The sequence below is a fragment of the Cyprinus carpio genome, chromosome B22, assembly GCF_018340385.1.
Source record: "Cyprinus carpio isolate SPL01 chromosome B22, ASM1834038v1, whole genome shotgun sequence".
Taxonomy (NCBI): domain Eukaryota; kingdom Metazoa; phylum Chordata; class Actinopteri; order Cypriniformes; family Cyprinidae; genus Cyprinus; species Cyprinus carpio.
In genome coordinates, this window is record NC_056618.1 from 11,274,553 (window position 1) to 11,297,760 (window position 23,208).

General features: G+C 40.2%; 1 pseudogene; it reads right to left on the minus strand.

Annotated features, from left to right (window-relative positions):
- Positions 1-3,459: 3,459 nt before the first annotated feature.
- On the minus strand, positions 3,460-15,127 carry LOC109051293 (annotated as a pseudogene).
- Between the last annotated feature and the right edge of the window lie 8,081 nt (positions 15,128-23,208).

Sequence of the window (23,208 nt, forward strand, 5' to 3'; positions counted from 1 at the left end):
TGACAATCGCATTTGGTTAATTGTGCAGCCCTGCTTGAGGTATAAGCCCACAGGGCTTGTGTATGTTAACACTTCACAATAAGGTCTCATTTGCTAATGTTAATTAGTGCAAACTAATAAACGGGATGCAAACTTAGGGAAGTCAAACACTTAATTAGTGCAAACTTGGGGAAGTCGTGGCCTAGTGGTTAGAGTTTGACTCCTAACCCTAAGGTTGTGGGTTTGAGTCTCGGACTGGCAATGCCATGACTGAGGTGCCCTTGAGCAAGGCACCGGACCCCCAACTGCTCCCTGGGCGCCGCAGCATAAATGGCCCACTGCCCACTGCTCAGTGTGTGGTCAACGGTGTGTGGTGTGTGTGCGCCTGTGTGTGGCACTTGGATGGGCACATAAATGGCTGTATGTCCTTCACTTGACCAACACATGAAAACAACCTTTAAATTACTCTTTAATTTATTTATTACTATGTTCCTCATTTGTGCTTGTGTGTGCACACAACATATCCAGGGTTTTGTGTTACAATGCATGTGTGTGTTCACTGTGCTGTGTTGTCACTTTGCTTGTTAAAGGCAAAGCACAAAATTCGGAGTCAATGCTGGGTCCAACTTTAATACTTGGCTGTATGTCACTTCACTTGACCATCAATGACCAAGTCTTTAATTACTTAAGTTACTTGTAATTACTATGTGCAGTCTCATTTGACATTCACGTGATGGTGTCTTAGTCCTTAAACTACAAAACTAACCATTGTTGTGGTAAAGAGAAATGAAAAAATCTTGTAATATGCCTTTGTCATTAGAGATAATCAGGACTTTGGTCCCGCTGTTCAATGCTGAAACATCCACCAGCTCTTGAGAGGTGGGAGATGGCATTCAATTGAAAGATCATCAATGAAGCCCAGTCTCTTACTGTCAACAGCAGGAAATTCTGTGTCTTTCTTTAAGGTAGGCAAGCAGGTGGACAATGATCTGAAAATGGTTGGCATGAATTTTTTGTTTTTGTTTTATCCTAAAGCAGCACCCCCAAACATCTATTCATTCAATTGTGACAGTGACATTCAACTCACTCGCCAGCTGTCCAGTGGCATCTCCTGCTCCAGGGAGGAAGAAGACTAAGATCAGGTCCAACAGAGGCTGCTTGACAGACTGTGGCATTTCCCTTAGGGAAAACTAACAATACTGTTGCAAAGTCATGGGAATGTTAAAATGCAGTGGTTTTTCAATCATCCCTTTGATTCACCCCTGCCATTCACCCCTCTGCTCATTGACCTGACACCAGTGGTGTACAAAGTACCCCGAAAGACCATACTCAAGCAAAAGTACAGATATATACCAGAAAATACCATCTTTATTTAACTCATATCCTAACAAGTACCCATTTCTTATTAACCTTGCCCTTTTAAAGAATATGATTAATTTCTTTCTTTGTCATACTTTACATTTACATTTAGACATTTAGTCATTTAGCAGGATCAAGTGGACAAGTAGTTTTTCTCACTGCAGCCCTGAGTTTAGAGCGATGTTCACAGAGAGTATTTACATTTACATTTGGGGTGTTGCTGATGGGTGGTGCGTGCTGTGTCAGTATGACAGTGGGACCCAAGTGTCCAATCAAGAGAGTGTGTAGCCAATGAGTGTCAGTAGCACTGTTCGTGTCCAGTGCTGAAAACTGTGAGTGAAGGAAGTGAGGATGAAACCATAGAGGATAGGCGAGATGGAGAGAGTGAGCGTAGGTTGCGTTGAAAGTTGACTTGTGGAGGAGTGTGTGCTCTGTCAGGAGTAAGTGTGAGGTTAGAAGTTATAAGGAAGTGGTCTGAGGTGTGCAGTGGAGTAACTAAAGTGTTGTCCATGGAGCAACAGCGCGTGTTGATGAGGTCCAGTTGGTTGCCTGATTTGTGAGTAGCTGTAGTAGACGCTCGCTTGAGATCAAATGAGGCGAGCAGAGTGTTGAAGTCAGCAGCCTGGGGTTTATCTAGGTGGATGTTGAAGTCACCGAGCAGTGCCAGAAGAGTACAATCCTCAGGAAAGTTTGATAGTAACACATCCAACTCCTCCAAGAAGTTTCCCAGTTGACCTGGGGGACGATAAACGACCACAAAGTGGATTTTAATAGGGTGGGTAATAGTAATCGCATGTGATTCAAATGAACTGTTGGCTTTAAGAGATGGTTGAAGATCAAATTTCTATTCATTTGAGATAAGGAGACCAGTACCTCCACCCACGTCGTGCGAGGGGTGTGGGGAAAAAGTGAAATTAGTGGAGAGGGCTGCGGGAGTGGCAGTGTGTTCAGGTTTGATCCAAGTCTCAGTTAGGGCAATGAGGTTGAGACCGGAATTAGTATCAATAGAAGAAATAAATTCTGCTTTGTTAACAGCAGACTGGCAGTTCCAGAGACCAACCAGAATAGAGAGTATTTATTTATTTTTTTTACAATCGTATATTACATACTAATTGTTTCTTTCTCCCCACAATACACACAGAAACCATTCTGATGTGCACCAGTAACAGTGATGCATTCAGTCCTGTGTGTCGAAAAGTCTTATCCTTATGATTGTTCACTCCTGTATCTAGCACTAGTGTTTAATTTAATTAACATTCTTTTAATATTAAATAAATGCCTCCCCTTATTATCTGAGTCCCATATTTCTTGCCAATCCTTTAAAATATTTTCCATAATTATAGTTTAAACTTCACCTTTACTTAAAGCAACATTAACATCTACTTCTTCCTTTTTAAAAAGGATCTTTTGCCAATTCATCAGCGGTTTCATTTCCCAATATGCCCACATGTGCTGGTACCCAGCAGAAACCGACTAATACACCTTTTCTTTGTATACGCCATAACATTTAACTAATAATTTATTTCTTAATCCATGAATCATATAGAATGTTAATTAGTTGCTAATGTAGTAATCATTAATAAATGGTTTAGTTCTTCATGAGTTATACATTAACTTTTATGTATCTGTTAAGCATGAATGAATGCATATTTTTGCATCTGTATAGTAAAGTGTTACCCATAAAGACATTAAACTTTTGTGAAATGATGAACAAGTTTAGGCATAAGGCTGTGGAACTATGAAAATAGTTGTTTTTGAAATGTTCTGTTAAACCTGCTGAAACTAACCTGAGTAAAATAAAAAGCTCAGTTCCACATGCATGTCCGGAAAATGCATGAATATTCATGTATGCTGATCCCACTGACATTAAAAAAATCTCAGAAACCGAAAACCTCATAACTCTGGAAATCAGTTTTTCCCACTGCACTGCATCCTGCGCTGTAAAAAAAAAAAAAAAAAAAAAAAAACCAATACAAATACACCTTCCCTTCATAGAGGAGCAAACAAACTAGAGGTGATACATTTGCAGTATAGAAATTAACAGATAATGTTTATTTTCCCTGTCAATTGTTATGCTGATTATGACTGATTTGTACAGAAGCAAATGTATAGATCAACACATTATTGTGTCATGTTTTGTGAGGATGTGGTGTCAGACCTGAAAATGTTGGATCTGAAGATTTTTTTTTTTTGTATGCTTGTGAGAGAAATTAATTGAGTGAAACTGTTCTCACATGCAGTGCAGTGATATGGTTTCTCTCCCGTATGAACTCTAATGTTCACCTTAAGTTGATCTTTATGTCTAAAACTCTTCACACACTGATCACATGTGTAAGGTTTCTCTGCAGTGTGGATCTTCTCATGTCTTTTCAGGGTTTCTGATTGATTGAATCTCTGGTCACAGTGTGAACACATGAAAGGTTTCTCTCCAGTGTGGATCCTCTCGTGCTGTTTCAGTTCTGTAGATGTAACAAAAGTCTTCTCACACTCAAAGCACATATATTCTCTCACATCCATGTGTCTCTTCTGATGTAGTTTTAAATTCTGCAGATGTGAAAATTTCTTTCCACACAAAGAACATGAATGTGGTTTCTCCTTTAAATGAGCATTCAGGTGACTCTTCAGGCCTGAATCCCACAAAAATGTTTTTCCACATTGATCACATTCATGCAGTTTCTCTCCAGTGTGGATCTTCATGTGTCTCTTCAGCTTTGCTGATTGTGCAAAACTCTTCCCACACTGATCACATGTGAACGGTTTCTCTCCAGTGTGAACTCTCATGTGCACCTTAAGTTGAGTTTTTTGTCTGAAACTCATACCACACTGATTACACATGTAAGGTCTGTCTCCGGTGTGAATCCTCTCATGTGCTTTCAGGGATTCTGAATGAATGAATCTCTTGTCGCAGTTGTGAACACTTGTAAGGTTTCTCTCCAGTGTGGATCCTCTGGTGCCGTTTCAAATGACTAGATGTAATAAAAGTCTTATCACACTCAAAGCACATATGATCTCTCACACCAGTGTGTATTTTCTGATGAGCTTTTAAATTATTTAGAAGTGAAAAACTCTTTCCACATACAGAACATTAATGTGGTTTCTCCTTTGAATGAACTATCAGGTGACTCTTCAGGGCTGAAGCCCACAAAAATGTTTTTCCGCATTGATTACATGTTAACAATTTCTCTCCTGCATGAACTCTCATGTGAATCACGAGACTCTGTTTGTTTGTCAAACTCTCTCCACACTGAGGGCAGGTGAACGATTTCTCATCTCTTATTTTCTTAAAATCTTTCTGTTTGGTTTGAGAGCGACTCAAAAGTTTTTCTCCAGTTTTGACATGATGTTTCTCCTCCTCTTCACGCAGTTCTTCGTCCTCCTCATTATCTTCAGTCAATTCTGAAATTAAAGCAAAATGTTTAATGTTCAGTAAATCACAGATACTTTCCATGAATGAGGTACATTGATCTTCCTCTTATGTTTAAAACATTATAGGCACAAATCTCATGTTTCTATAGTGAGAAACATTAAGTATAGGAGATCAACTCCACAAGTTTATAGAAAGTGCTCTTATTATTTACTGCTCCAACTATATTATTGCACAGATCTAAATATTTTTTTCTATTACAACAAATCAAAATCTGACAAACTACTTGAAGCTTTAAAACCTTAAAATAAGTAAGTTTTTATGCTGCTTATTTGTCTATGTGGTGTTTTTAATATGTTTTTAGACAAACCATGTGACCATCAATTTATAAACACCATTGCTGTGTATTTTTCTTCCTTAAAACTGTAGTTTCCCTAAAGACAGTCACAGAAACACGGTTTGAAACAGCTGTTACTTAATAAAGAAAATTACTTTAAAAAAGCAACAGAAAAATAGAAACAATTTGCATACATGCGGCACTCAAATCACACATGCAATGCAAATCAACAGTTCAACCGGGAGCACGCAGCTCTTAAAGGGGCCACACCATATTTCTACTCGTTACAACGTCAAGGGATCCTAAGACGCAGACGCACTTCTCCCGCATTGACATCCGCAGGTCACACACATTTGCACGCGGGCACAGATTAGAATCACAAACTCGGCTGCATTTGAGTCTTTAGACATTTTGAGGACACAACATTGTCAAGTAAGTAAATTTAACGAATGTTACAGTATCCACTGTAGTCGTCCGCTAGTAAAAACATAGTTTTTTATCAGTCATTATCTGTTTGCGCTGGATCGTTTCACGATAATGTTACCTCATGAAGATAGCCATCAGTTTCTTAGCTTATGTTGAGCAATACCATCTTATTTATTGTTCAAACACATTTGGTTTAATTAAACCAATATTTCCACTTGCCATTGCCATTGTATCGCGTTTATTACAGTTCAGTTCATAGATCAGGAGGCCCTGGCTCATGGCTGGCTGCTGTGTGACTGAGTGGAGGCGGGGCTAATTTCCATATTCAAAAATCTGTGTATAATAAATGAGGCAAGGGTGTAGAGTTACATTCATACTATTTTTCGGTATGAGAAAATTACTTTCAAAAAAAAACAATACAAAAAAAACACCTAAACCGAGGTCCTGACTCTCTGTGGTCATTAAAAAATCCCAGGATGTTCTTCGAAAAAGATCAGGGGTGTAACCCCAGCATCGTGGCCAAATTCACCCATTGGCCTAAGTCCATCATCAAGGTCATATATTGACTGGCTTCTTTACTCTCTTTTCTCTCCACCAATAAGCTAGTGTGTGGTGGGTGATTTGGCACAATATGGCTGCCATCGCATCATCCAGGTGGATGCTGCACATTGGTGGTGGAGGAGATTCCCCCTCCATGTAAAGTGCTTTCAGTTCCCAGAAAAGCGCTATATAAAAGTAACAAATATTATTATTATTATTATTATTGGCAAAGAACATCTCAGGAACCGCACTCCAGTGGTTTGATTATTACCTCTCAGAGAAGTCTGTCAAGGTATCTTGGAGGGGATGAGGTGTCCAAGTCGCAACATCTAGCTCTTCTCTATCTACATGGCATCAACTAGTCTCTGTTATTCAGAAACATGGCTCTTCATATCACTGCTATGCTGACACATATGATTGTGCAACACTGTGATTGTCAGAGACTCCATCGCCCAGGACATCCGTGCTACGTTATCCGAAGGTAAAGTGCACACTCACTGTTTCCCTGGTGCTCGGTGTTCTCGATGTTTCAGAATTTTGACCGATTAATACAATCAGATAACGGTTTAAAAAGTCATTGTTTTTTTTCAGTAATTTATCAAAATATTTAAAAAGGTTTGCTACATTGTTAAAATAGGCTACGCTATTGTTTTCTTAGAGAGAAAAAAACATGTTGCGTAGCCTATTAATAAGTCGCATTTTATTATTTCATTCAGAAATAGGCCTATTGCAGACGCTACAAATGATAGCAAACATTATAATAAACACTGTATACATAGCTATGCTATTTTAGTTCCCCTCACTCCACAACCAATCCTTTCAATTAACAGTAGCCTATTTAAAAAAGAACAAGAATAAAAAATAGCCTATAAGAAGTTATAGCAACATAAATGACAAGCCAAAACGAATTAATTAAGGCTAAAACGAAACTGAAACCAACGCTGGGTCTCTCATTCGGCACAAAATCAAATGTTTTCATATTCGCAATGTATTTGAATTAGGGATGTCAAATTTCGATTATTTCCATGATCGATCGTCGTTTAAATTAACGATCAATTAATCGATTAATCGTTAACCATAATGCTTGCAAAATGCGTCTATTGCAGGCACGCAGTCACCGGCCATGACAGGATGTGCAAAAGCCACACGCACACACAAAACGCTTTCTCGCTTGAATTTAAGGGGTTTAAGTCTGAATAAAATGCTAGTAGCAGGATTCTAAAATGATTAGATATGATTATGATTGATTTCATAAAATGAAAAGACAGCGCGCAATACTTTTGAGGTACATTTACTTTGTTTGACCGTTTCCAATCCCGCACGGATGACGGAATCCCGCTGAACGCGCCTCTTTAAATGGTTTTTGTGGTGCTCGTTGTTGTATTTTAAAACACAATTGCAATGTTTTCAACTAACATAGATGGCATTTAAAATAAAATTATCCCAAAAAGTAACTGTGGCGCGCCGTGTGACTGCGCTGCGCATTACAGTGAACTGCTTACATCGGCGCTGCTGCAGCCAAAACACTGTTACTCACATTAATTTTGATCCTGCTGATTCTTTGTCCCTAGAAAATGTCAGATTTTTGCGGTCCGGTAGGCCTATTTGTTTTAAAAAGACCGGCATACAGGGCATCCGATCGTGCGTGCAGACGAGGACGAGCGAGCGCGCTTTGGCTAAATTTATTTGGAGGTTATTGCTCATGTCTCATTCGGCATAAATCAAAATGTTTCCATATTCGCAATGCTTTGAATGTTAAACTATTATTTATAACGTAAACTAGGCTTGTACTTTCATGCATTCGCATATAGACGAAAAAAGAATAATCCTCTTCACATGAGCACAAACGTCCTGGCATAACAGCAGATTAGACCGGTATACTACGGTCTATTTAAAACTGAACTGGTGTAACCTTTTAAATCTTTAGTTGACTATTTTATTTTGATAATGAAACAGACTGCGATGTGAGTTTGAATCGCTAGAATACACGTGTGCAGCAGGCTCCGGCGCGATCGAAACAGCTGAGACATAAAAAAATAAAAATACAAATAAAAATAAAAAAACCTTTTCCGCAAAAGTGTTTGCTTTCATTTGTGCACACAGAAGATTTGTGCTCTTGTAAAATAAAGCAAACAAACAGAATGCGTTGTCATCCTTTTTTTTTTCTTTCCGTGAACTGGGGAGCGCAGCCACACTTCTGTTTTAAATCCGTTATCTAATTATTGAAGTCAGATATATTTCGCATATTAAAAAAAAAAATAAAATAAAAACTAACAATCAAGGGAAACAAAATTGTTATGTTTTATTTTGGGCCTATTACATTTTTCTTAAAGCATCCCATTTTGTCCCAGGGCTCGAGAGCACTGTGCCTAGTTAGGTCAATGCAGGAACTTGTGAGGCGATGCTCGGCGTCACCGTTAGTGGACATCACTGAATGCGCGTGGGGGAAAACGGGGGTTATCGTGTCTGTCACAGCGCCTATATCGCTGTTTGCAATCAGTGGAATTATTTATTTACAAAATTATAAGATCTGATTATGAGAAGTGTGGTATAAAAGCTTTGTTATTAGAGGAATAATAAGGAAAATGTTAGATCGCGAGCATGCCTCTGGATGCGCTCGAGCCATAGCCGTCATTTACGCGGCTTGTTCTGGTTTTGCCAGGTTGGTCACGAATTTCCACAAAATTCAATTATTATAGTCCATTGTTTCTTTCCCTAAATCTTCACAGTGTAACCCTCTAATTCGCAGGTTTATTTTATTATCTTTCACTTTAATCGCTGTTTTCGCATCTCATCTACGTGGTAAACATGGAAGGGAAATGAAAGATTCATGAATTAGAGAAATTCGTTCGATTTATTTATATTTGCTCCCTTATTTTCACTAAATCATGGGTTATTTTAGGGACAAAATAATGAACCATGGACAATATGCCACAAATTATTAAGTCCCCCCCCCCCATAGGAACGACTTAACAAGTTGAAGGAATGAATAACTTTTACTAGATCTGGCCTGTCCTGTGTCCCGCAGCACGGCACAGCGCACCGATATGAAACAGTTAATCTGAAATGAATGGACTTAGTTACTACATTTCTATTGTTTTTTTTTATGTTGAAGAACTTTATGTTTGTTTCTATTTTAATTTCACGTTAAAGGTTTTAATCACATTAAAAGCTTAATTTAGACATTGTGAATGATGATGATGCTTTTTATAGCTACCGTCACCGTCAGCTCACAGCCGCTCTCACGTGTTTCTGCGCATGGAGCCGCACGCAGCCCAAACATTTAAGCGGTTACACCGACCACATGACAGCCTTAATCAGATTGCATCTCTTATCGACATATTAATCGATCTATCGATTAATCGTTTGACCCTCCCTATTTGAATGCCAAATTAGTATATTTGATGCCACTTCACCTCCACCCCCCCCCCCCCCGTTCCAATATCCACGTAAAACAAAAATGTTTTGCATACATCATGGCGGTACGGTGGTAACCCTGAACAGCACCATATGCTTAAATTAATTATTAATTAAATAATACAGTTTAACTTCTGTGACGGCCGTAACCCCGGTGTCCAGTGCAATCCACTTAGATAGCAGCCCCATGGTCGTTAGGGGCCTCGAAGCCGATGCGCACGGGAGCTCACAGCGTTGGAAAGGGGTGAGCCCGACCGGCGATGGGGAGGAGCAGCGTGATTGTATCGCAACGACCACATGAGGTCGGGTCCCGAGTTGCCTCGACTCAATTAGTCACAGTGTCGGCGTAACGGGCCCTACGGGCTGGACAAAGACCCTGCTATTCAGTGGGCAAAGGGGCAAATGCGCTGACCGCTAGAGGGCACATGAAGCCGCCGACTGGCAGATCAAGAACTCAAGACAATGGACATGCTGCTGGGGGTCCTCTCGATGTTTGCAGATTAAAAAGGCTTTGGGCTGACTGACAAGGAGGACGCTTGCAACATCCAAATGGGGAGATCGATACTCACAGCATCGGATGGATTGAGACTCGCTTGATGGGCGGGAAATTATAGAAACCCCGACCCCGGGAGAACTCTCGCATGTCTGACGGGAGCACCACTCATCAGACGGTTAAGCCTCGCCGGCCGGGGAGAGAGAGAACAAGAAAAAACCCGACTGGGAGGCGTCGTCGAGACCATCCGATGGTGGTATTATACTCAAGAACATCGAGACGGTGTAAGCCTCACCCAGCGGGGGTAAAAGATGGTGAGGAATAGCGGAGAGGTTTTAGGCAGCGTTTGGCGCGGACGGAAGTCGAGGACTCCGTGGCGTCAGACGGTTAAGTCTTGCTTATACTCCCGGTCAAATGGAAAGGTTAAGTTGCGTGGCCGGGCGGGAGACTCTCGCCGACGGGAGCACACACACATTGAATGGGTAAAAACGTCTCGCAACCGTAGAATGGAAAGGTAAAGATTGTACCGGTCAGGAGGATCTCGCCGACCGTCCGACGGGAGCACACGCATCGAACGGGTAAGCCTCGCTGACCGTAGATAGAAATGGGAAAAGGTAAGATTGTCTAGCCGGAGAGACTCTCTAGCCGATGTCTGACGGGAGCTTGTACTCATGGCATCGAACGGGTAAGCCTCTCCAGATTGTAAGACGGACAAGGTTATGTGGTTTATGTGGCCATGAGGCTCTCACCAGCATCCCACAGGAATTTCCCTTGCTCACTGGTATCGGCTGGGTAAGCTTCCGCAGCGCCATAGGAATGGAAAAGGTAAGTTTGTGTGGCCGTGAAGCTCTTCGTGACAATCTGATGGGGGCTCGATACTCACGGCTTCAGACGGGTAAGCCCTCGACGACCATAGAATGTGAAAAGGGTAAGTTTGTGTGGCCCGTGAGGCTCTCGCCGATGTTCCGATGGGGGCTTGATACTCACGCATCGTGCGGGGACCCTCACAACCATAGATTGCATCTCTTATAGACAATTAATCGATCATCGATTAATCGTTGACCCTCCCTATTTGAATGCCAAATTAGTATTTTTGATGCCACTTCACCTCCACCCCCCCCCCCCCCGTTCCAATATCAGGTAAAGGTAAAGGTTGTTTTGCCATAGGCTCTCGCAGGCGGTACGGTGGTAACCCAAAACGCACATATCGGAATTAGGGTATTATTAAATGGCCACAGGATTCTCCTTGTGAAGCGTATGCGGGTCCAGTGCTAGACTTGATAGCGCCAGTCGTTAGGGGCCTCGGCCCTGCGCACGGTGAGCTCACAGCGTTGATCAAATGGTGGTGACCATCCACCGGCGATGGGGGGAGGAAGGTGATTGTATCGCCCGACCACATGAGGTATCACCCGGAGTTGCCTCGGATCAATTAGTCACAGTGTCGCGTAACGGGCCCTACGGGCTGACAACCCCTGCTATTCAGTGGCAAAGGCAATGCTGACCGAGAGGGCCATGAAGCCGCCGACTGGAGATCAAGACTCAAGACAATGGGACATGTTCAGGTCTCGCGGTTTGCAGAAGGAAAAAGGCTTTGGGCTGACGACAAGGAGGACGCTTGCCAACATCCAATGTGAATCGATACTCACAGCTCGGATGGATTGAGACTCGCTTGCGGCGGAAATTAAGACCCCGACCGGGAGACTCTCGCAGTCTACGGGAGCACACGCATCAGACGGGTAAGCCTCGCCGGCCGGGGAGAGAGAGAAAAGGAAATCCCGACTGGGAGGCATCTCGAGACATCCGATGGGTATTATACTCAGAACATCGAGACGGGTAAGCCTCACCCAGCGGGGGTAAAAGATTAGGAATAGCGGAGAGGTTTTAGGCAGCGTTTGGCGGGAAGTCGAGACCGTGGCGTCAGACGTTTAATTCTTGCCTCCCGGCAAATGGAAACGGTTAAGTTTCGGGCGGGAGACTCTCGCCGACGGGAGCACACACTTTGAATGTGTAGTCTCGCCACCGTATAATGGCAAGGTAAAGATTGTCCGGTCAGGAGGAATTTTTGCCTGAGAATTTCTAAGGCGGAGGTACTCGAAGATGGACTGGTATGAGTTGGATTAAAGAAGAAAAAAGTCAGGTTGTCTGGCCCAGAGTGCTTAAAGTCCAAACTTGGTGACACCACCTACAGTTGTGAATCATCGAATGTAGTGTAAGACATTTCCGTCATAAATAGACTGAAGCATCAGTTTATTGATGGGGATCGTGTTGTATCTGTGTAGACCACATCAATGGGTGCTATTGTCGTTTGTTGGATCACGCCACTCGTCTAGGCCATAGTGTAGAAATGGTAAGGAGTTTTTTTCATGGGTTATTCGTTATAATCCCTGGGGGCTTGTTTTCAATGGCTTTATGAAATAATCTGTATTGACTGAAGTAGCATATCATAAGTATTATGTACTTGCCATGCGAGCCACAAAAAGTAAAGCTGGGCGAGCCGCGCAACGAGTTTACACTGCTGTAGGTTGCTTTTTTTGGTGGCTGTCGCTTGTGCTGCCGCGGTCTTGTTCATTTCATAGGGCGAAACAGCTCTCTCACTCAGCGCAGTTACTGTCTCTATGGCCAAAGCGCTGCAGGGGGAGGGTTGAGCCATTTCCGGAACTACGGGGGAGCCCGCGATGGAGCGGTCGGCGGATGTTAAAAAGAAAACCGATTTTCATTCAAACAAGTCGATGTAAGCTACACATTCGATTAAACGATAAAATCTATTTATCGCCCAGCCCTAACTATAAAAATAAAACGCTGTTTATTTTTTGAGTTTAGTTGCCATGTTTCAGCACATTGTTGCGTGAAGGGCTCAATGATGTGCAGATAGACTGTATGTCAGTAATAGTAACGTATCGGATAAATAACGAAGCGTATTATAAATGAGGGATAAATCCCGGGTGATTAAAAATCAGCTTGAATATTGCGATTCAGGTCCCTCTTCGCGAGCTCGAAAGAAATGCGAAAATTAGTAAGTAACTGTCTCAGCCTGGATGCTCTCGTATATAGATATATAAATGGGAGCACACTTGGTAATATGAACGGGTAGGACCCGGAAACTGGCCAGCTAGAATAATCAAGGTAATTGGTGGTCCTAGCCGGAGGCTCTCGCCGGCCATCCGGTGGGACTCAATACTCGCGCCCGGATGGGCTGATCTTGCCTACCGTAGCCCCGGAAGTTAAGGTTTGTTTAGCTGTGACGGGCACACGACCCGTTCCCAGGCGCCACACAGAATGAGGTAAGCGCAGCGACCGAGCGAAGCCGGCCGTAAAATAGGATAAAAGGTAAAGTTGTGGGGTCGGGAGGCGCTCTGCAAGGACCGCATCTGACCAGGAGCTCAAATACCATGGCATCGGATGGGTAAAGCTCGCCAACACTGAGGGACCGAGATTAAGAACAAAGGTTTCTGTTGGTTCCACTCTTGTGAGATTTCTCATCTAAAAAATAAATAGTGGTCAGGGGGAATGTCGCCTGAGAATTCTGTAAGCGCGGAGGTAGGATAGCAGTCGAAGGAGGACTGGTATAGGTTGATTGTGTCGATTAAAGAAGAAAAAGTCAGGTTGTCTGGCCCAGAGTGCTTAAAGTCAAAACTTGGTGGCACCACATACATTGTGAATCATGGAATGTCGTAAGTACACTTTCGTCATAAATAGAATGAAGGGCGGATCAGAAAGAAGTACTGTGACTGATGGGGATCGTGTTGTATCTGTGTAGACAACACAGATGGGTGCTGTATTGTCTCTGGAGGATCCACGCCTCGTGTCCGGTTTTGTAGAATGGTTGTGAGTTTTTTCATGGGTTATGTTATAGCCCAGCGGTTTTAATGTTTTTATGAAATATCTGTATGAATTACTTAATATCATAGTATTATGTACTGCCATGCGAGCCCCAAAAGGAAGCTTGGCGAGCTGGCCGCCGCAACGAGTTACACGCTGTAGGTTGCTTTTTGTTTTTCCTTATGGTCGTGCTTGTGCTGCAGCGGTCTTGTTCATTTCATAGGGCGAAAAACTCTACTCAACTAGCAGCATGTCTCTATGGCACGGCTTGGGGGGAGGTTGTCCCATTCGGAACTAGCTTGAGCCCTGATGGAGCGTCGCGTATGTTAAAAAGAAAACCGTTTTTCATCAAACAAGTCCCCAAAAATGTAAGCTAACACATCGATTAAACGACTAAAATCTATTTATCGCCTGGCCCTAACTATAAAAAATAAAACGCTTGTGAATTTTTTGAGTTAGTTGCCATGTTTACATTGTTGTCGGAAGAAATCACCCAAAAGGAGTCTTTGAACTTGCAGGAAACGTTCACTTCGTATTTAGGCTTGTAGTGCAGGATAGCGCTTTATGTCATAATATTAGCATTATGCTTGTTTATAAATAACTGAAGCGTATTCTAAATGAGATAAATCGCATCAATGAATTACAAAAGCAGCTGCTCGCATTCTTCTGTTCATCTCAGCTCATGTAAAAACAGCTCAAAGCAGAAATGCAGATCATTACTAACTACTGTCATATAGCCTATTTTTTTTAACTATATATTATATATATTTTGATTCATTTTGTATAGACTTATGACAGAAAGAAGACCCACGAAACCTTTCCCAGCTACATCATATTATCTAAACAGAATTTATTTTTTATTTTAAATTACCCAGTTTTTTTTTAAAGTGTCCTTATTATTTTCTGCTTCAACAATATTCCCCTGTACAATTTTGGCAGTTTCCTACTAGCAAAAACAAGATTATAAAACTGCTTCAAGCTTTATATAACCTATTGGTTCTTTAGCCTGATGAAGGATGAAGAATAAAACACCCAACCTGTTTGTTCTTCAGTCGTGTTTGATTCTGGCAGGGTTTCTGCGGATCTCTATGTTCCTCTCTGTCCTCATATAAACTCTGTCTCTGCAGATTTCTTCACTATCGAGGATGCTCTGATGCTCGTCTTGCACTTTGTAGAACGCATGGAAATATCCAGCATTTATTGATGACGGCGTGGGAGACTTCACGGAAGGTGTGCTTGTTGTGCTAGGAGCTTCACTAAGGTGTGCTTGTTGTGGGAGGAGCGTTCACTGTTCAGTAAGGAGGAGTGATCTGTCAAAAATCATTATAAATCAGTCAGTTTATTTATTTTATGAATCACACCATTTGAAGCATTCCCACATACCTACATCCATGTTATCTAGCAAAAGCTTCTGTCAATGAATTGTACCAGCATTTTATATACCCGCAACTTCTGACTCAAGTATTCAAATAAATTTCATTATTATAACAACATTTAAGATAGCTCAGCACAGCTGACCGGAAAACTGGTGAACAAAAAAACATAAAATATTAAAGCCACAAACATAGTCCTGTTTTGGCAATCTCTTGACGGATTTTTATCCAGATATTTTTGCTCCTAAATTAATTAATAAGGCAATATGTTTTTTTATATAGACATGAAGAAAAAAACAAAGTTAAAATAAACCAACTCCTAAACAATGTAAAAAATAAAAACAATGAAGATTAAATCTAAGAAAAAAACACAAAAAAACAAAACATTTACAATTAAGAAACAACCTGCTCATTTGAGTGTGTTGTGTGTTATATGAAACCTGTGGTTCATCAGATTTACGAATAAATGCTGTTGTGACAGTTTCATCTGGTAATGTCAAAATAAAATGACCGTTTTGTTTCTTTCTTTTTGTTGTCTCTTGACAGCAATGAAAATGATCTTAACGTGTCAATGAACAGATCTGAAGTCATCAGTTATAATGAAGGAGTGTGAAAACAGGACTCTATTATCATTGAAATAAAAAGGATTGTCATCAGCTGAAATATTGAGAGTCTCAGACTCTAAACACTCATTAATTACAAGACATTCAGGGACAGCAGCAGATCATCACACTGTATTATGAGTTGTAGTGCTGATAAGAAAACTGATTCTTCGCGTTAGCAAATTGTTGAAAGACTAAAAAACGGCTCTCATTAAAAAAATACGCTTATCTTTTACGTATATCCCAGAAATGGACAAAAATATAAAACCTATAATAAGAACGAGAATGTCAGTACCAGCATCATTATTACTGCACACATCAAAAACAAGCATAAACGAATCATATAAAAAACACACACTGTCTTCGTAGATATGATAATTTTCACTCACCATGCTCGGTAGAGACTGCTTGTTATAAATGTTTTTAGTCCGAAGACGCAGACAGAAAACATATCAGAAATTACCTCTTTGGAGGGTTGTAAATAAACGGTTAAGTGTGTTTTAGGGTTACAAGAATGTAAACACGTGTTGAAGTCGCAAATGCTGCTCGCCTCACGAGACGCGACTCTGGCTGTTGTGAGCGCGCAGGTGAATGACGTAATCGGTCCGCGACGCGCAGCCGAAATCACAACGGTAGAGCTGCTACATCAATACATAAGCGCCCCCAATTCCATTTAAAATGAAAAAAAAAAAACCTATAAAAACATCCGATCACCGGAAAATAAGGACGAAACTTTTACCGGATGCAGACAGACAGCTGGGTGCGGGGTGAAAAATCGTTATACTAGGTACCTTAAAAGCTAATTGAGAAAGTTTAAAAATAAATTCCAAATGGCAGACATAATATTCATAGCCCTAAATTATATATATATATATCTCATATATATATCTATATTATATATATATATATCATATATATATATTGGATATATAGATATATAAACAAAAACAAAAAGTAGATAGACAAAACATGCCGCTCCCCCCTTTTTATATTTTTTTCTTTTCGAGAAGGTGGGCTAAAAAATCTGGTGGGCCCCAATTAATGACATGCAATGCCGGGGCACGTGTGGGCTCCCCACATTATGGAAGGGCCCATCCGTTTGCCCATGTACATGCCCACAGGTATTCCACAGATTGGGCTCTGGGTGGGGGCACAGTGGTGACTTTGAGTACATAATAAAAGGTTATTTAACAACAGCGTTAATTTATATGCTGGCCAGACGTACTAGGGGTGCCCCTGCATAGTCGACGATTCAATGCTTCAAAAGGAGGATTCCAATTCGACTACCAATCTCACAGACTAATATTCGCGGCTGTTCTGATCATGCCATTTTGGCTATAAATGCCAAACGTGTCCTATTTCACATCTACGAGTTTTCTCCAAATACGTTTATATTCAGGCATATTAAGATACTGCTTGTAAATACGAATCTCGACAAAGAAGCGTTACATACTAAATATTTTAACGTGCGGGATCAAATCAAAACCACTAATAGAATTCAGTTTCACTTTCTGAAAATCGCGAGGATCAGAGGAGCCATATCTTGGCGGCGGGATTTAAAAAACTTGTACAGACTCAAACTGAACAAGACAGAGGGAAAAGATGGCTTTCTACAATCTAGTAGGTAAAGTGATTTCAAACATTCAGCCGGTTTAAATAAGGCCACGAGGATAATAATATATCCACTATAAGAGGCATAGGTGAGTTGCGTGCAGTTAAAGGCTTCAAGTGACTAGAGCTCTTCAGGCACAGGTGAGCAGGACACCAACAGTGCATTAATATAATAAACTATGACTGGGACTGTCATACACATAACATTATAATGAGAACATTATTATAATAAAACGCTGTGAATTTTAAGAGTTTAGTTGCTATGTGAAGAACGCGTTCACAAAAGGAGTTCATTTTGAGCTGCAGACATGCATTCGGGGCATTTTGTGCAGATAGCCTATACATAGAATATTAACGTTATGTTGTATAAATGACTATGAGTGTTCTATATGAGATAGAATGATAAGATGAGTTAAATCCCATTAATTAAAAACCTGCTATCAAATACTTCATATTACTGGTCATCAAAAATGCAGAACATTAATAACTAGCCTACTGTCATATACATAACGTTATAATAAAAAAATATTGTGAGCACTATAGTATCGCTGATGTTTAATGTTATATCTGTGAGAAAGAACATTAATGTCTGGGAGGCGTACCTTTCACTTTACCTGTGCTAACGTCCGTTACGGTCTGATTTGCCCTTGTTTGATTTTGACCCCCGCAAACATTACCTATCGGCAAGATTAGGCAGGGTAGGCGGGGGACACCTATAAATATTACCACTTTTATAAACTTACCCCTTAGGCAGGGTAGGCGACTGCCTTGGGCCCCCAAAAGCCAAGGGCCCCCTAAAATGCTTTTCATATATGAGATGCGCATTAAGCGCGGACACGTGAACGGTTTACGGTGTTTATTACCACGACAACTGTCTGCGTGTCTGAGTTGAACATGCTTCTTGTGTATCCTGCTTGTAGCAAATGAAAATATTATGCATCTGAAGTTGACCGCCGCACGAGCGCGAGGTCTCTCTTGCTCAGCGCGCATGCACACCTCTCTCTCTGCGTCTGCTCTGTTCAGCAAGCAGCTGAAAGGAGCTGCGCTTTCAGTTCAAACACAGATATGTTGCTTCTCTACATTTACATGCAGAATAGCCAAATCTACAGACTAGTGTTGGTCTTTATATGTCCTGAGCCTATTGATTATCAGACGTACGGTCGATTATAAATCGATGTTTGTGCAGATTAACATCTCGGAAAGGAGAGCTGGTTAGTCTTTAATGGGTCGCGTTTCAGTCACTATTTCTATATTCATCTCGTTGTCTGACAAAAAAAACAGTCAAATATATCAATGAAAACAGTTTCTAGAATTTAGCTGCATCAAAATGCAGAATGTGGCACAAGATAGGCAAATACTATCATAAAGATGATGTACCATTTGCATGTCGAGAGTGCAGAAGTGAGCTGCCTGTATGGCGGGAATACAAAAAGGTTGTACTGTAAGGTAAATTGCTCGAGGACAAGAACAGGGTGAGCAGTAAGTAATATGGAACATGGTGTGTTTCTGTTTTTTTTGTTTTTGTTTTTGTTTTTCATGTGTCTAATAATAACATGAACAAGTTCTTTGGAACAAACATCTATGACCTATGCAGACCCGTGGACTCTTCATGCTCTGTAAAAACTAGGGTTTCACTACTAATACACATATTATTACAATAAAGCATCCATATTTGTCCATGGCCCTGGTTGATTAGATTAAAAACACTTGAAGGCCTGGGTTTCACAAAAGGGTCTTATTCTTACGGCCAGGACGAGGGCCCTACTTAAAATAAAAGATTAGTTTAAGCAACTTTTACACAAAATGCCTTAGAAGAAAATGGTCAGGGTGTGCATCTTGACACAGAACAATGACACTGACATATTTTTTAAGAATTCAGAAGAAAGATATTTTTCAGTTGAGGAACCGCATTTTAGTCTGGGACTTAGCTTAAACCTTGTCCTGTGAAACTGGGGGCCAAACGGTATTAATTTAAGGTGACATTTTAGAAACAGATAGAAACTGTGATTAAATTGCGATTCATGACAAGCGTGCGACTAAATCCAATTAATTTATTTGTAATTGTGATTGACAGTTGAAGTTAAAGTTCGAACAGAAAAGTAAAATGTAGGCTTATGGCTGGTGACTCATCAGTGGACTTTTTTCCCCTTCCCGCCCCCTCCTCGTCAATATAGGCTATATTTTTTTCAGAACTCTTTTTCTCATTACCCGAGAAAACCACTATATTTTCTTGCCTTTCTGACGTTCCAAAAGCACGATCCTTCCTGGCAGAGAATGAATGTGCATTTTCATAATAATCCATTCTGCAGCTTTTGTTCATACCAATGTTGAAAATACACCCAAATAAATCCGTTTTAAATGGATATAATATTTATACTTCCGAATCTTGTGATCTGTCTTTTTCTTAAAAAAAGGGTATTAAAGGTCAAACAGGAGTTGTGGAGAGTTTAAAATTCAATTTTATAATATTTATTTAGTTTTTGTATGTAAAGCTGCTGTGTATCTCCATGGTATATCAATTACTATTTCGTGGTCTACACAACATGAAATAATAAAAGTGTCTGCTAAATGGTAAATTGTAAAATTAAAAAAGTAATCCTATTAATAACATGTACCATAAATGAAGAAGAACTGGGGTTTTTGAGAGAGACTGTGTCACAAGAATATTGTTCTGCCCTGTCATGCAGATAAAACTATAGTTCTTAATTATCTGTAATACAGTAGGGTAAGTAATTCCAGGTCTGAAAACCAAGTGATGGTGAGTAAATGATGACAGGACACATTCATTTTGGAAAGGAACAAAAAATTGGGCCCTCTAAGAAATAACTAATGACTTTAACACTTGATGCATGAATATGCATAGCTTTAAATAAATGTACTATACATGACAAAAGATACAGTCACTTGTTCCTGGTGACTCATTTTAATCTGCAAATCTGAACAACACAATTAGAATTGAGAAAAAGAGGAAAAATCAATGAATATCAGCATATATCAATACAAATTAAAATGCATTTTTAATTTTGACACCTTTGAGAAGAGACACAGGATGACTGCTAGGTTGATCACTTACAACAGTGGTGTCCTGGAGGACCAACAAGCCTGCAAGCAGAGTTTTATCTCCAGTCTGGGTCTGTCCACGAACACCTGTCTGACACACCTGTCTTGATTGTGGTGATCCTGAAGACCTTGATCAGCTGCTTCAGCAGTACAGGATTTGGGGCTGGAGCTATAACCTCTGCAATCAGGGACTAGATGCAATCAATAACTCAAAAGTGACAACAAGACAAACATTATGTTAATGGTTTTTAAACTGAAAGTTGAAAAAAGTATTTAATATATGTATATTGGTTTTTACTATCGGAGAATGAAAAAAAAAAAAAAAATAATTATCGATGTTCTGATGGTATGCCAAGTTATTTTTCTGGGAAAACGTGATCTATAATCACCACCTTCGGGTGGTGCAGCACCGTTATTTTGCTTATAATTCAAGAGACGTCCTGTCGATGGTGACAACCCGTCCTTGGAGAGATGTGTTCCAATGACTTGTCGTCTGGACAAGACGATCAGGACCACGCAGTCTTCCCCATGATTGTGAGAGCCTTATATGTGAATCCAAACTATCTCGAAAAACAACAGTTTTTGAAGGGCTCAGGAAACCTTTGCAGGTGTTTTTATATGGAGTTTGATTAGCTTGATTGGCATGTCACACATCTCTACTTGGTTGGATCTGAGATAAGTGAATTGGTTGGTTTTTTGTTAAATGTGATGTCTCAAGCATCACAGGTAAAAAGAACCAAAGACTTTTCAACTACTTCCAGCCTTTGGTGCACTGAATTTATTGACATCCATGAGGTTTCACAACTTGAGTTGAATTGACTCTTGACAATAAATGAACTTTTTCCACGACATTCTAATTTTATTGAGGATGCCCACCTTTTATATAATGTGTATATATTTATCTATATAGATTATAGATATAATTATCTATCTATCACACTTTTTTTTTTTGCTGCAATAACGGCCTAGTTCATAATGTCAAGCAATTAATCGCTATTAATCGCATCAACAAATTTACAAGTTTTGTGTTTACTAGAATGTTGTTATACTGGTGGTATTGTCTTAAATCTATACATGCCATGTGTGTTTGGTTATTTAGTACCCTAAATATATATATAATAAATTATTACACATAACACACATATATTTATATATTTTTTGTGTATGGACAATATCGTATGGTTTTCATTTTACTTGTCAAGCGTCACAGAAATCCTCATAGTAGTTGCAAAATGTTGCATGTAAAAAAAAAAAAGGGTGATTTTTTTTGTGGCCAAGCCCACTATTGGGTTTGCCCACAGAAAATTCCCATGAGGCCCATCAAAGGAACTAACTTCTATTGGGCCATGCCAAGGATTCAATGACCCACAGGGGGCCCCAACGGTGGATTTCCTGTGGTTTTGCTTTGCCCATACCACTGTTCCCCCAAGAAAACCCGGCAGTGGGCCCGTCTATCTGGCCATATTTGCTTTGGGTTATGAAGTGGATACGGAAAGAAAGAGAGAGCTTGGAGTCATTGGAAAGTTTGGACAAGATTTTGTCGAAACTGTTGCACACTAGAGCTCATAACAACGTGAGCGATTGTTTTCTTTGAATAGTCCATGTCAGGCTAACCTGGTGTCTACTTCCTCATTCTGACGAAGCGCCGCTAAGCCTTTCACTTTTTGCTGCACTGAGGCTGAATACCAGATGATTGATTCACAGCTTTCTACTGACGCCTGTCCATTCAACTTTAATTTAAAAAAATGCTAATGTAATCTACGTTTCCGCGTGTTGTATCATCTTGTGTCATTTGCCCAATGTATGGAACCCGTTGCAGGTTTTTGGTTTGTTTCACGGTTTGTTAAAAGGGGCCGTGTTGTTATTGTGGCTGATTTTTCAGAATAAAAGAATACATTGTTGTTTTAAAAATCAAACTATTTTAAAAAAAACTAATCATACACTATTTTTGAAATGTTGCCTAAATATACCATAACATATCCAATGTGATGATTATATGACTGTAAGAATAAATAAAAGGACTGGGATCCCAGCCTTTTATGAGGAACGTTCAGGGGATGACCCAATAGAGGGACACCTACCCCGCCAAGGACTTCCAGAACATCACTCCGGATGATTATAGCTAGATGCATCACTTTTTTGTCATTACTTGAAATGCACACTTTCAGTTGGCCTAAAATTGCATGTAATATGTAAAATACTGTAGTAGTAATCCGTCCCACTGTACTTTCTGATAATCATCTCATACAAAGAATATTTTGTTGTAACCATTGGTGGAGATGTCTCAAAGTCACTTGTGGTACTCTAGCTTGGTAAGTGGGGCTTCCGTTAATAAGGGTAATTTTAGATGACCTTTCATATGTTTTTAATTATAAACCCGTTTTAAACTCTAGTATAACATTAAACTTATTCATGTTTTCTCTAAACCTTCTTGGGCTTATAAGACAGGCATCCTCAAATTCTGGCCAAATTTCTGCTAATGTTTGTGTGTGAATTTGCATGTAAGTCATGTAAGTATTATTATTACCTCATTGGGTTTCATTTAACAAACAAAAGATGTTCGATATATACTGGGAAATGAAAGAAATGGGTTAATAAATATACATCAAGAATGAATTTAGTTACTTGTCGTCCTAATTGGCCAGTTTTAGCTAAGTCCCTCAAAACCCCCACAGTAATATCTACAATCATGTGATGTGGTAATAATTGCATAAATGTCAACCCACTACATTTTGTCATGCAAAGGGAAAGCTGGCATGGTTCAGTAGAAACACAGTTAGTGTTGACTAGCAGCGATGTACCAGGAGATGCCCGGGTTGTGTAAATAG